Source organism: Leucoraja erinacea, chromosome 27 (assembly GCF_028641065.1).
Source record: "Leucoraja erinacea ecotype New England chromosome 27, Leri_hhj_1, whole genome shotgun sequence".
NCBI classification, from domain to species: Eukaryota; Metazoa; Chordata; class Chondrichthyes; order Rajiformes; family Rajidae; genus Leucoraja; species Leucoraja erinaceus.
This window is the reverse complement of record NC_073403.1, coordinates 9,671,186-9,684,950: the sequence shown is the minus strand read 5'-3', so window position 1 is coordinate 9,684,950 and position 13,765 is coordinate 9,671,186. Positions and strand designations below refer to the sequence as shown.

The 13,765-nt window shown below is 46.5% G+C and overlaps 1 protein-coding gene across 2 annotated transcripts in view; it reads right to left on the bottom strand.

Moving 5' to 3' along the window:
• The window catches only part of LOC129710191 (NGFI-A-binding protein 1-like), a 40,951-nt gene extending 29,055 nt beyond the window's left edge, over nucleotides 1–11,896 (bottom strand). The window contains exon 1 of one of the 2 annotated variants that reach the window (XM_055656991.1): nucleotides 11,515–11,896. The gene's annotated coding sequence lies outside the window, so the exon portion shown is untranslated. The remainder of the gene's footprint in view (nucleotides 1–11,514) is intronic. The other variant, XM_055656992.1, reaches the window with a different exon arrangement.
• Nucleotides 11,897–13,765: the final 1,869 nt, after the last annotated feature.

The window sequence follows — 13,765 nt, the reverse complement described above, 5'->3', positions numbered from 1 at the left end:
GCATGCAGGTCGCATGCTCGTGGGACAGGCCCATTAGGTCGCGCTTGCCGCATGCAGGTCGCATGCTGGTGGGACTGGCCCTTTAAGTCGCGCTTGCCGCATGCAGGTCGCATGCTGGTGGGACTGGCCCTTTAGGTCACGCTTGCCGCATGCAGGTCGCATGCTGGTGGGACCGGCCCTTTAAGGCAGCAAGTTCACCGCTGTGCCACGGTGCCGCCCAAACGGTTGGCGCCACCCACTGTGCCCCCTGTTAAACTTTCCGCTCACCAGCTCTGCCAGTCACAATCTTCGGCCTCGACAATAACGTGAGGGCAGGGGGCACTTTGAGGTTGGTCGGTTTGTCGTTCGAATTCCTTACAAGAATTGGCCAATGCATCTGGCAAGTGTAAGTGTTTTGAACTGTTAGTTTGTTCATGGCTGGGGTGGTGGGGAAGTCCTTGTGCTGTTCTCCAAAGCTGCCAGCCTTTACAACCCAGCGGTATGAATATTGATTTATCTAACTTCAAGTAACCCTTGTATTCCCTCTATCCCCCACCCTAGCCGTCATACTAGTTTCACTGTTGTCCTGCTGAGTTTCAATGTTTGTGCCACTCGTTATCACCTTCTCCACTGCCAACAATGAACCATTGTGGGCTCCATCTCTCCTTGATCATCGTTGGTGCCTTTGATTTGTCCCTTTCCATACCGTTAGTCTGAAGAAGGTCCTCGACCCGAAACATCACCTGGTCCTTTTCTCCAGAGATGCTGCCTGATCCACTGAGTTACTCCAGCATTTTGAGTCTATCTTTGGATGCTAGCCTCGCCAATTCTGTTTGCCTCTGACTCACTACCTGCTGCTCCACCGAGCAAAGGCTGTACCTTACCGTACATGTGCAGGTGGTGATAAACATGACACTCTCCTCAACTATGCTCCAAACTCACATCTCCCCTCCTCCCATCTTCTCCACAAAACTCACAACCTCTCGTTCGGATCAGACCCCTCAGTCCATATTCCACAATGCACACAAGGAGGTCACTTTTGATTAGTTTTGTTTCATTTCGAGATACAGCGTGGAATCAGGCCCTTTGGCCCACTGAGTCCGCGCCGAGACTAGTTCCATACTACATACTACATACAATTTGCAGAGAACAATTAACTCACAAACTTGCACGGCTTTGGAGAGTGCAAGGGGGGAAACTGGAACAACCAGAGAAAACCCACGCAGGTCACGGGGAGAGCGTACAAACTCTGTACAGACAGCACTCAGAGTCAGGATCGAACCCGGGTCTCTGGTGCTGTAAGACAGCAACTCCAGCTCTGAGCCACCGTGCCGTCATTTGAAATTAAGTTTCTCTAACCTCAGGATCGATTTCACAGTGGCGCAGCGGTAGAGTTGCTGCCTTACAGCACTTACAGTGCCAGAGACCAGGGTTCGATCCCGACTACAGCTGCTGTCTGTCCTGAGATTTTTTACATTCACCCTGTGACCTGCATGGGTTTTCTCCGATATCTTCGGTTTCCTCCCACACTCCAAAGGCGTACAGGTTTGTAGGATCATTGGCTTGGTGTAAATTGTCCCTAGTCTGTGTAGAACAGTGTTAGCGTACGAGGATCGCTGGTCGATGCGGACTCGGTGGGCCGAAGGACTTGTTTCTGCGCTGTATCTCTAAACTAAACTGTCCAACATCTCATTTGGCAACCTACCCATTCCAGACATTAGTCAAGTATACCTTTGCTGAACTGCTTTCAAGGTGATAATATCCTCCCTTAAATAAGCAGACCAATACTGTACCCAGTATTCTCGACGTGGTCTCATCAATGCCCTGCATTACTGAAGCATAATCTCCCAGCTTTTGTATTCAATTCCCCTTGCGAAAAGCAACATTCTGTTCCTAATGACCTGCTGTGGCTGCATTTTAGCCTTCTGCAAATCATGCATTAGGATGTCCAGCCAAGCTCTGTAATCCCTCACCAGTCACACGACGCACTTCTTTGCTTTTATTTTTCCTGCCAAAATAGGATTGAATACAGTGAAATGTGAAATGTTCCATCTGCCCGACCTTTGCCCCGCCACATGTGTCCTCGGGCAGTTTCGGCAACCCCTTCACTGGGTCGTGGCTAATGGGAGCAATAGCCCGTGGATTAGAGGGTTCGGATAGACTTGGATTGGTTTCTCTGGAATGTCAGAGGTCGAGGGGAGGACTTGAAAGAATTATGAATTGTGAAAGGAATAGATAAGGTAGACACTCAGAACCTTTCTCCACATGGTGGAAAACTCCAACACTAGAGGGCATAGCTATAAGGTGAGAGGTGAGAGGTGACCGCGTGGGTTTTCTCCGGGTGCTCCGGTTTCCTCCCACACTCCAAAGACGTACAGGTTTGAAGGTTAGTTGGCTACGGTAAAGATCGTAAATTGGCCCCAGTGCTCGAGTACGGTGTGGCCTGCTTCTACGCTGTATCTCTAAAGTCTAAAGTCTAATGTGATGGGGTGATCGATGGTTGGCGTGGATGCGGTGGGCTGAAGGGCCTGTTTCCATGCTGTATCGCTAAACTAAACTCTAAACTAAATAAGCAGGAGCTGAGGCTCCGTGCATTGTGGCCACGATTGACTAATTGACCTCTCCGCTCCCCAGCCCGCTGAGACCACATTGAGGATCCTCTGCTGTTGCCCTGCTCACACGAAAATTCTCAGGATTCCCTGCAAACATTTTTATTCTGCAATTCCGGGCAGGTTCAAACAAACACTTTCTCCCAAGTAGGATGTGGAGTTTTACATACAATACTACTTCCAAGGTTCGCCACTCTGCTGCCAACAATTCCTTTCAACAGCGGCCAGAACTGCTCAGAGCACGTGGCACGGCAACTGGTGCCAACGGCATTGAAAAGCCCACGTCAACCTTCGCAACAACACCAAACTTTCTCCCTACAACCATCCAACTCAAGGGGGAGGGGCGGGGGGGGGGGGGGGGGGGGGATGGGAGGCAGCAACACAGATACGCAGAACCGCACAGTGAGTGGCGTCAACGGAAGTCTTCGCAAACTTAGTAGCAATAATATTGCGAGAAGTGGTGAATGCTGCCCGGTCCATCACAGGTACTGACCTCCCAACCATCGAAGGGATCTGCAAGAGTCGCTGCCTCAAAAGGGCAGCCAGCATCGTCAGACACCCACACCATCCTGGTCACACACCCATTCCATCTCTGCCATCGGGAAGAAGATACAGGAGCCTGAAAACTGTAACGTTTAGGTTCAAGAATAGCCCCCTCCCGACAATTATCAGGCTATTAAACACTACAACCACCAAATAAGCTCCAAACTATAGATTTGGAGGCCTTGTTTATATATATATATATATATATATATACACACACACACACACACATGCAGCACACACATACGTGTTTATATATATATATGTGTGTGTGTGTGTGTGGATGTGTATTATATATATATTAGATCTACACACACACACATATATATTCACACAAACATATATATACACACACACACAATGAACTTTCTTGTTGTTTATTATGGTATTTACAGATAACTACTTTCATATATCTGTGTAAGTAGGAGCTGCAGATGCTGGTTTAAACCAAAGATAGACACAAAAAGCTGGAGTAACTAACTCAGCAGGACAGGCAGCATCTCTGGAGAGAAGGAATGGGTGACGTTTCGGGAATGAAGAAGGGTCTCGACCCGAAACGTCACCCATTCCTTTCCTCCAGAGATGCTGCCTGTCCCACTGAGCTACACCAGCTTTTTGTGTCTGCTTTTACATATTCTGTTGTGCTGCAAGTAAGAATTCATTGTTCCGTTTCTGGACATATGACAATAAAACACTCTTGACTTAAAGTTGAGTTTATTGTCCTATAGGGTGTCTGGTGAGGTCCAGGCACAGTGAATATATTGTTTAAGAAGGAACTGCAGATGCTGGAAAATCGAAGGTACACAAAAAAGCTGGAGAAACTCAGCGGGTGCAGCAGCATCTATGGAGCGAAGGAAATAGGCAACGTTTCGGGCCATAGATGCTGCTGCACCCGCTGAGTTTCTCCAGCTTTTTTTGTGTACCTACAGTGAGTATATTGTTTGCAGCAGCATCACAGGCACATAGACTCAGCTAAACACACAAAAAACAAAATGTTCATTTAAAACTGTGTAAGACAGTAAAAATAAAAAAGATTAAACAAACAAAAACAAGGCATTCGTGCAAAATACAATTAGAAAAAAAACATCAGTTAATAGTCAGATGCACAGATGCACAGAGTCTCTTGCCCAGAGTAGGTGAAACGAGGATCAGAGGACATAGGTTTAAGGTGAAGGAAAAAAAAGATTTAATAGGAATCCGAGGGGTAACTTTTTCACACAAAGGGTGGTGGGTGTATGGAACGAGCTGCCAGAGGAGGTAGTTGAGGCTGGGACTATCGTCACATTTAAGAAACAGTTAGACATGTACATGGATAGGACAGGTTTGGAGGGACAGGGGCCAAACGCAGGCAGGTGTAGCTGGGACATGTTGGCCGGTGTGGGAAAGATGGGCAGAAGGGCCTGCTTCAACGCTGTATCACTCTCTATGACTCTCAAGGGACTGTCCCACTTTCACGACCTTTTTTACTCTTGGACATTTTTCATCAGGCTAGAAAAACGCCCCGACCTACTTGATGCCACGAGGACCTACGACTAGCATCACGACCTACCTACGACCTTGTGACGACCATGCTGCGAGTACGAGTCAAGGGCAAACTCGGCAGAGGTCGTGAATTAGGTCGTGAAAGTGGGACAGGCCCTTAATACGCCTTTGCTCAGCAAATTAATGTCAGGGGTTTAGAATTCTGCAAGTTTAGGAATGGGGTGAGAGGGAGGTTTTACATGGGGACCATCAGCAGGGTAACATTACATTCCCACAGGTGATGAGCTGGGGGTTTGATAGGGGTTTTGTGGAGCTGCAGCTGGATAGTGGAGCAGTGAGTAAAGGCAATGCCGGCTGAGGTAAGGTGCCACACCAGCATGGTCGCTGGCACAGGGGAATTAACACGATTCTGACATGAATCAGATACTGGACAGGGAAGCAGGGCACATTACAGACAATAGACATAGACAATAACTGCAGGAGTAGGCCATTCTGCCCTTCGATCCCAGTCAAGAGTCAAGAGTATTTTATTGTCACATGTCCCAGATGATGCTTTTCCACATTCCTGAGTTTAAATTTCATGGTTGCAGAGATAGAATTTGAACTCTGATTTCCATTAGTTCATGTTTCTGGATTACTTGTCCATGGTTTTAAAACACTGCTACACCTCACCGAGATGAGAAAATCATTTTTCACACAGAGAGTGGTGAATCTGTGGAATTCTCTGCCACAGAAGGTAGTTGAGGCCAGTTCATTGGCTATATTTAAGAGGGAGTTAGATGTGGCCCTTGTGGCTAAAGGGATCAGGGGGTATGGAGAGAAGGCAGGTTTGGGATACTCAGTTGGATGATCAGCCATGATCATATTGAATGGCAGTGCAGGCTCGAAGGGCCGAATGGCCTACTCCTGCACCTATTTTCTATGTTTCTATAGAACAATGAAATTCTTACTTGCAGCTGCACAACAGAATCTGTGAGCATAGTACACTGTAAACTATATAATAAACGAGTGAGAAAAATAGTTCAGTGTGTGTATATACACATACTCACAAACACACACACACACACATATATATATATACACACACACACACACACACACACATATATATATATACACACACACACACAAAAAACTCAATAATAGTGCAATAATAACAATCATCGTCTATGTAGTTCAGAGCTTATATGAGGTTGTAGAGTTTAATAGCAGAATGGTAGTAGGGAACATTCCTCACAACATCCACAAGATACGCCTCCCTCCACTGCCAGCATGGCCTCTGCCAAACCTCCAACCAAACTTGATCAGCGATTGAAAGATACAGCATGGTAACAGGCCCTTCGGCCCACCGAGCCCATGCCGACCACCGATCACAATAGTTCCATGTTGTTCCACTTTCCCATCCACTGCCCACACACCGGGGGCTTTAACCTCCAAGCCCGCACGACTTTGGGATGTGGGAGGAAACCGGTGCAAACTCCACACAGACAGCACCCAAAGTCAGGATTCAACTCGGGTCTCTGGTGCTGCGAATGTGCTACCCATATTGATGATAACAAACATTTTTTACAAACTGCCAATGCAAAAAATCTGAAATGAAAATAGAAAATGCTCCTCTGGTAGAATTTTTGACCTAAAATGTCAAACTTTATCTGTCTTTCTATAAAACTGCCCAGTCGTTTTAAGGCAATATTTATCACTCGTTTAACATTACTGAGAGAAACAAATTAAGGTAATGGAACAGCAGATTAGAAACATGCCAGTGAAAGTAAGATGAGGGGTTGGTTGGAGGAATCTGAATGCAGTACAGGAACACTGAATGCAGAAGCCAAGCCTGGGAGAAGTGGAGATAGACACAAACTGCTGGAGTAATTCAGCGGGTCAGGCAGCATCTCTGGAGAAAAAGAATAGGAGACGTGTCGGATGAAGAAGGGTCTCGACCCGAAACGTCAGCTATTCCTTCTATCCAGAGATGCTGCCTGTCCTGATGAGTTACTCCAGCAGTTTGTGTCTATCTTCGGTGTAAACCAACATCTGCAGTTCCTTCCTACACACCGGGAGAGGTGGGGATGGAGCTGATGGTTTCAATGATGGACAGATGCAGGTAAAAGTCACAAAAATGGGAACAAGAGTGGTGCTGGTAATCTGGACGCTTTGAGTCAGAGCACAGACCATGAGAGTTTGAAATACACATTTTGATACAGAAAATATATGTTGTGCCACAAATTCAGCACGGTATTTCATAATCAATAGATACAAGAGGACAGCACCACCACACACCAATGCTGGAACTCCCTCCTGATAGTTCTAAGGGAGAACCTTCAACATATCAGCCACAGCAGTTCAAGGCCAGTGACTTCCATCTTCTCAAGGGCAAGAACAGAGAGATATCAGATGCTGCCCTCACAGGGGCCCTGAGGATTATATTAAAGGGTGAAAGCTGTGCGACCGACCCTCTCTCAGACTGGTAATGCCATTTAATGATAGGCCTCAGCTATAGGCCTCGGCGATACATACACCCAGCTAACTTCAACCAGGCAACAAGACGGCACCAATATCTGCAGCTACACAAACCGCAAATACAAGGCACCCTGAGCCACAAATCTTTTATTATCTTTAAAATCAGCATTTCATGAGACACGTACAAGTCCGTATACTTTTTAACGAAAGGAAACTGAAAGCTGCTCTTTTTTGTAACACCTTCCATCTATCAAAGAACATAGAAACACAGAAAAATAGGTGCAGGAGTAGGACATTCGGCCCATTCAAGCCAGTACCGCCATTCAATATGATCATGGCTGATCATCTAAAATCAGTATCCCGTTCCTACCTTTTCCCCATATCCCTTGATTCCTTTAGCCGTAAGAGCTAAATCTAACTCTCTCTTGAAATCATTCAGTGAATTGGCCTCCACTGCCTTCTGTGGCAGAGAATTTCACAGATTCACAACTCTCTGGGTGAAAAGGTTTTTCCTCATCTCAGTTCTGAATGGCCCACCCCTTATTCTTAAACTGTGACCCCCTGGTTCTGGATTCCCCCAACATCGGGAACATTTCTCTTGCATCTAGCCTGTCCAATCCTTTAAAAAATGTACATGTTTCTATCAGATCATCTCTCATCCTTCTAAATTCCAGTGAATACATGCCCAGTCGACCCATTCTTTCATCATATGTCAGTGCCTCCATCCCGGATATTTATCTGGTGAACCTACGCTGCACTCCCTCAATAGCTTCTTCCTCAAATTAGGAGACTAAAATTGCACACCATACTTGAGGTGTGATCTCATCAGGGCCCCGTGCAACTTCAGCAGGACCTCCTTGCTCCTAAACTCAAATCCTCTCGCAATGAAGGCCAGTTAGCTTTCTTCACTGCCTGTTGTACCTGCATGCTTACTTTCAGTGACTGATGTACAAGCACAACCAGAACTCGTTGCACCTCCCCTTTTCCTAATCTGACACTATTCAGATAATAATCTGCCTTCCTGTTCTTCCTACCAAAGTGAATAACCTCACATTTATCCACATTATACTGCAACTGCCATACATCTGCCCACTCACCCAACCTGTCCAAGTCGTCCTGCAGCCTCATCGCAGCTCACACTGCCACCCAGCTTTGTGCCATCCACAAACTTATAGATGTTACATTTACAGTGCCTGCCATAATGTTTGGGACAAAGACCCATTATTTGTTTATTTGCCTCTGTACTCCACATTTGATATTTGTAATAGAAAAATCACATGCCGTTAAAGTACACATTGTCAGATTTACAGCAGTGTTTATACATAGTCCCCCATTTCAGGGCACATGGCTTCACAGGTGTTTGTAATTGCTCAGGTGTGTATAATTTCCTCCTACATAGCAGGTATAAGAGAGCTCTCAGCACCTAGTCTTTCTTCCAGTCTTTCCATCACCTTTGGAAACTTTTATAGCTGTTTATCAACATGAGGACCAAAGTTGTGCCAATGAAAGTCAAATAAGCCATTATGAGACTGAGAACCAAGAATAAAACTGTTAGAGACATCAGCCAAACCTTAGGCTTACCAAAATCAACTGTTTGGAACATCATTAAGAAGAAAGAGAGCACTGGTGAGCTTACTAATCGCAAAGGGACTGGTAGGCCAAGGAATACCTCGACAGCTGATGATAGAAGAATTCTCCTTATAATAAAGAAAAATCCCCAAACACCTGCCCGACAGATCAGAAACACTCTTCAGGAGTCAGGTGTGAATTTGTCAATGACCACTATCCGCAGAAGACTTCATGAACAGAAATACAGAGGCTGCACTGCAAGATACAAAAAATTGGTTAGCTGCAAAAATAGGATGGTCAGGTTACAGTTTGCCAAGAAGTACTTAAAAGAGCAACCACAGTTCTGGAAAAAGTTCTTGTGGACAGATGAGATGAAGGTTAACAGATCAGAGTGATGGCAAGAGCAAAGTATGGAGGAGCGAAGGAACTGCCCAAGATCCAAAGCATACCACCTCATCTGTGAAACACGGTGGTGGGGGTGTTATGGCCTGGGCATGTATGGCTGCCCTTATCTTCATTGATGATACAACTACTGATGGTAGTAGCATAATGAATTCTGAAGTGTATAGACACATCCTATCTGCTCAAGTTCAAACAAATGCTTGAAAACTCATTGGCCGGCGGTTCATTCTACAGCAAGACAATGCGTTTTTCAATGCTAAAAAATGGGCAATTCTTGAGTGGCCAAGTCAATCACCCGATCTGAACCCAATTGAGCATGCCTTTTATATGCTCAAGAGAAAACTGAAGGGGACTAGCCCCAAAAAACAAGCATAAGCCAAAGATGGCTGCAATACAGGCCTGGCAGAGCATCACCAGAGAAGACTGGTGATGTCCATGAATCGCAGACTTCAAGCAGTCGTTGCATGCAAAAGGATATGCAACAAAATACTAAACATGACTACTTTCATTTACATGACATTGCTGTGCCCCAAACATTATGGTTCCCCAAAATGGGGGGACTATGTATAAACACTGCTGTCATTTCTACATGGCGAAACCAAAATGTATAAAAATGGCCTTTAATAAAATCTGACAATGTGCAATTTAACCACATGTGATTTGCTTTTCTATTACAAATCTCAAATTGTGGAGTACAGAGGCAAATAAATAAATGATGAGTCATTATGGAGGGCATTGTGATTCCCTCGTCTAAATGGTAATATAAATTGTAAATAACTGGGGTCTCAGCACCAAGTCTTGCAAACTCCAACACCCCCCCACCCTTCCCCCACTGAATAGAAGGTGTACAAAGAATATCCACAAAGTGCACCACCCCTTCCCCTGGCATATCTCTCCTCAACTAAACTTGATGCTAATACAGCAGATGCTGAAAACATGAAAAAAAAAAAAAAGAAAGTGCTGGAAACCCTCCTTTTAGCAGCATCCCCCGATATAAAATGTTTCACTTTATTTTTCCATCTATAAAGCTGAAGCCAAGTTGGGTTCAGGCAATACCCATTGCATATTTTAACATGCGATAGACACAACAAGCTGGAGCAACTCATCGGGTCAGGCAGCGTCTTTGGAGCTGATGGTTCGTATCGAGACCCTTCTCCAGTCTGAAGAAGGGTCTCGACCCGAAACGTCACCTATTCCTTTTCTCCAGAGATGGTGTCTGACCCGCTGAGTTACTTCAGTTTTTTTTGTGTCCATCTTCGGTTTAAACCAGCATCTGCAGTTCCTTCCTACACATTTTAACATTATTGAAAGAACACATGAATCCACAATGGGTAGGAAGGAACTGCAGATGCTGGTTTATACCAAAGATAGGCACAACGTACTGGAGTAACTCAGCGGGTCAGGCACCATCTCTGGAGAAAAGGAATAGGTGATGTTTTGGGTCGAGACCTTTCTTCAGACTGGAGAAGGGCCTCGAACCGAACCATCAGCTCCAAAGGAATAGGTGACGTTTTGGGTTGGAACCCTTCTTCAGATTGAAAGATGGAGACGGCCAGAACAAAACAGGGCCAGCAAAAGATGACCTCAGGACCGCATAATGGCCCATGACATAGGTAAGTCTGAAGAAGTGTCTCGACCCGAAACTTCACCTATTAAACTAGCATCTGCAGTTCGTTCCTACACGTAGGTGGGAGGGGATTGGACAAGTGGTGGATAGGATAGCATCGAGGTATGTGGAAATGATGTCGAATATAGACACAAAAAGCTGGAGTAACTCAGCAGGTCAAGCAACATCTCTGGAGAGAAGGAATGCATGACGTCTCGGGTCGAGACCCTTGTTCAGATGTCAGTGGGGCAGGACCACAATGGTTTTCAATTGAGATGAAATCCCATGTTACATAGAGAGGGGGGGGGGGGGGGGGGGGGGGAGTGTGTCTTTCTGTGTAGGCAGGAACTGCAGATGATGGTTTACACCGAAGATAGACACAAAAATCTGGGAGCAACTCAGTGGGTCAGGCAGCATCTCTGGGGAAGAGGTATAGGTGAGGTGTTGCCTCTGGACCCTTCTTGAGACTGAGAGCTGGGGGGGGGGGATGTACTTATTTTGGCTTTAAGGCAAGTCCTTTAACAACAATAGGAAAAAAAAATCAATCAGCAGTGTCAGCAAGTCAGGTCAGGTGGGGCCCACGGGGAAGAAGAGGAGGGTTTTGCCGTTTTAAATCAGAGAGAAGCTTTCAGTGTCCTGGGAAGAAAGGGAAACATATGGGGAGGGAGGGTGGGAAAGGAGGGGGGGGGGGGGGTGAGCTGAGCTGGGATCAGATCTCGGCTCCCCTGTTCTCTCCTCCTTCCACACAGACCCTGGTACATCTGGCACACACATTGGGGGTGGGTTTGTGGGGTGTGGGGGGTGAGGGGTAGGGGGGTGAGAGGGCTGGGGGGGGGGGGCGAGGGGCCGGCGAGCGCTGCTTACCTTGTGAGGAGCGGCGGCGGAGTCTCTGCGAGCGAGCGAGTGTTGCCCGGGTTTCGCTGCAACAGTGATGCAGGCAGGGAGGCAGGGAGAGAGACACAGACACACACACACAGAGACAGACAGACAGACAGACAGAGACACAGTGGGGGTGGGGGTGAGGTTGTGATGCGAGGGGCACTGGGGCTTTCAACACCAAGGAGACGTGGGTGGGTTTGCAAACAGCAACAACAACAAAATTGGGGGTGAATGGCAATTAAGCGACAAAAAAACCACCCCCAAAAAACACAAGCAGCGAACAAATATACCAGATACACAGCGGCAGCCAGCAATGGCGCCAGTGATGAGTGTGTCTGTAATCCCTTTCCCCACCCTGGTGCTGGCTCCCTCTGAGGGTGGGGAGCTGGGTCACACTGCAGGCGTTTAAGGTGGTCCGTGCAAACCCTTGCAAAAAAAATAATAATAACAACACAAACCCCTGTCAGCACGTCCCCTACACCCAGTTGCATGGTGAATATCTTGCAAACCATGCCAAAGCATCCTTGGTATTTAATATTTCAATGATACTTTATTGTCACCTCTACCCAGGTGCTTTGTTTCTGCATACAAATCATGTAGCTAGCCTCACCTAGGCGGTGCACAAGTGTCGCCACGTATTTGGTGTTGACAGATAAGGTGCAGTTGTCCCTTTAGCCGGGTTTGCTGTCAACTTTTGGTTCTGATGCCAAGTTTCCTCAGCTCTGGGGATCTCCTAAAACAAACGTTCTTCTGGTTGGAAGGATGATGTCTTTTGCATTTTTGCATTGTCCTGCAAGTTTTTGGTCAGTCTGCACCGGGCTTTAAAGAAATTGAGTTAATATAGTGCCTGTCAGGCTGTTCCAAACCACTTGTTCAATAAGTCATCTCTTGTAACGTTGGGAACAATGCAGCCAACCAGCACAACAAAATCCCACGAAAAGCATCGCAATAATGACTAAATAAAATGTGTTTTAGTGGGCAAAATAATATTGTCTAAAGCATCAGGATAACATTTTTTTTGGTGCCGTGGAAGATCGGCTTGGTTTAATATATTAGAGTAGAGGGCAGCATAGTGGTGCAGCGGTAGAGCTGCTGCCTCACATCGCCAGGGTTTGACCCTGTCCTTTGGCTGCTGTCGGTGTGGAGTTTGCACGTTCTCCCTGTGACTGCGTGGGTTTTCACTGGGTGCTCCGGTTTCCTCCCACATCCCAGAGACGCACGGGTTTGTATGTTAATTGGCCTCTATAAATGTCCCCTAGTGTGTAGGATGCGAAGGTGGGATAGCAGATGATTAGTGTGAACGGGCGATCGATGGCCGACGTGGATTCGATGGGCTGAAGGGCCTGTTTCCATGCTGTATCTCTAAACTAAACTAAATGAAATAAGGTACTGCAGATGCTGATTGATACACAAAATGACTGAAAAGGGGCCTCGACCTGAAACGTTAGCTATCCATCTTCTCCAGAGGTGCTGCCTGGCCCACTGAGTTACTTACTCCAGCATTCTGTGTCCTTCGGTTTAATATCTTGTCGGACAGAGAGCACCTCCAAGTGTCCAATACCGCACATGAGATGCCAGCCTTCATCTTGTGCTCAGATCCTGGAAAGGGATTTGAACTTACAGCACTTGCAGCGCCAGAGACCCGGGTTCGATCCCGACTCTGGGTGCTGTCTGTACGGAGTTTGTACGTTCTCCCCGTGACCTCGTGGGTTTTCTCCAAGATCTTTGGCTTCCTCCCACACTCCAAAGACATGTAGGTTAATTGGCTTGGGTTAGTATACTTGGTATACAGTAAGTGTAAATTGTCCCTAGTGTGTGTAGGCTTGTGTTAATGTGTGGGGATCGCTGGTCAGTGCGGACTCGGTGAGCCGAAGGGCCTGTTTCCACGCTGTATCTCTAAACTAAACTAAACTCAGCGAGTCATGCAGCATCTATGGAGAACATGGATAGGTGACATTTCGTGTTGAGACCCTCCTTCAGACAACCTGAGTTGGTTATCTTTCCCAAGCTGACACCCATACGAATTAATAATCTATCTATCTCTGCCTTAAAAATATCCATTGACTTGGTCTCCACAGCCTTCTGTGGCAAATAATTCCACAGATTCACCACCCTCTGACTGAAAAAATTCCTCCTCATCTACTTCCTAAAGGAACATCCTTTAATTCTGAGGCTATGGCCTCTGGTTCTGGACTCTCCCACTAGTGAGAACATCCACTCCACATCAACTCTATGC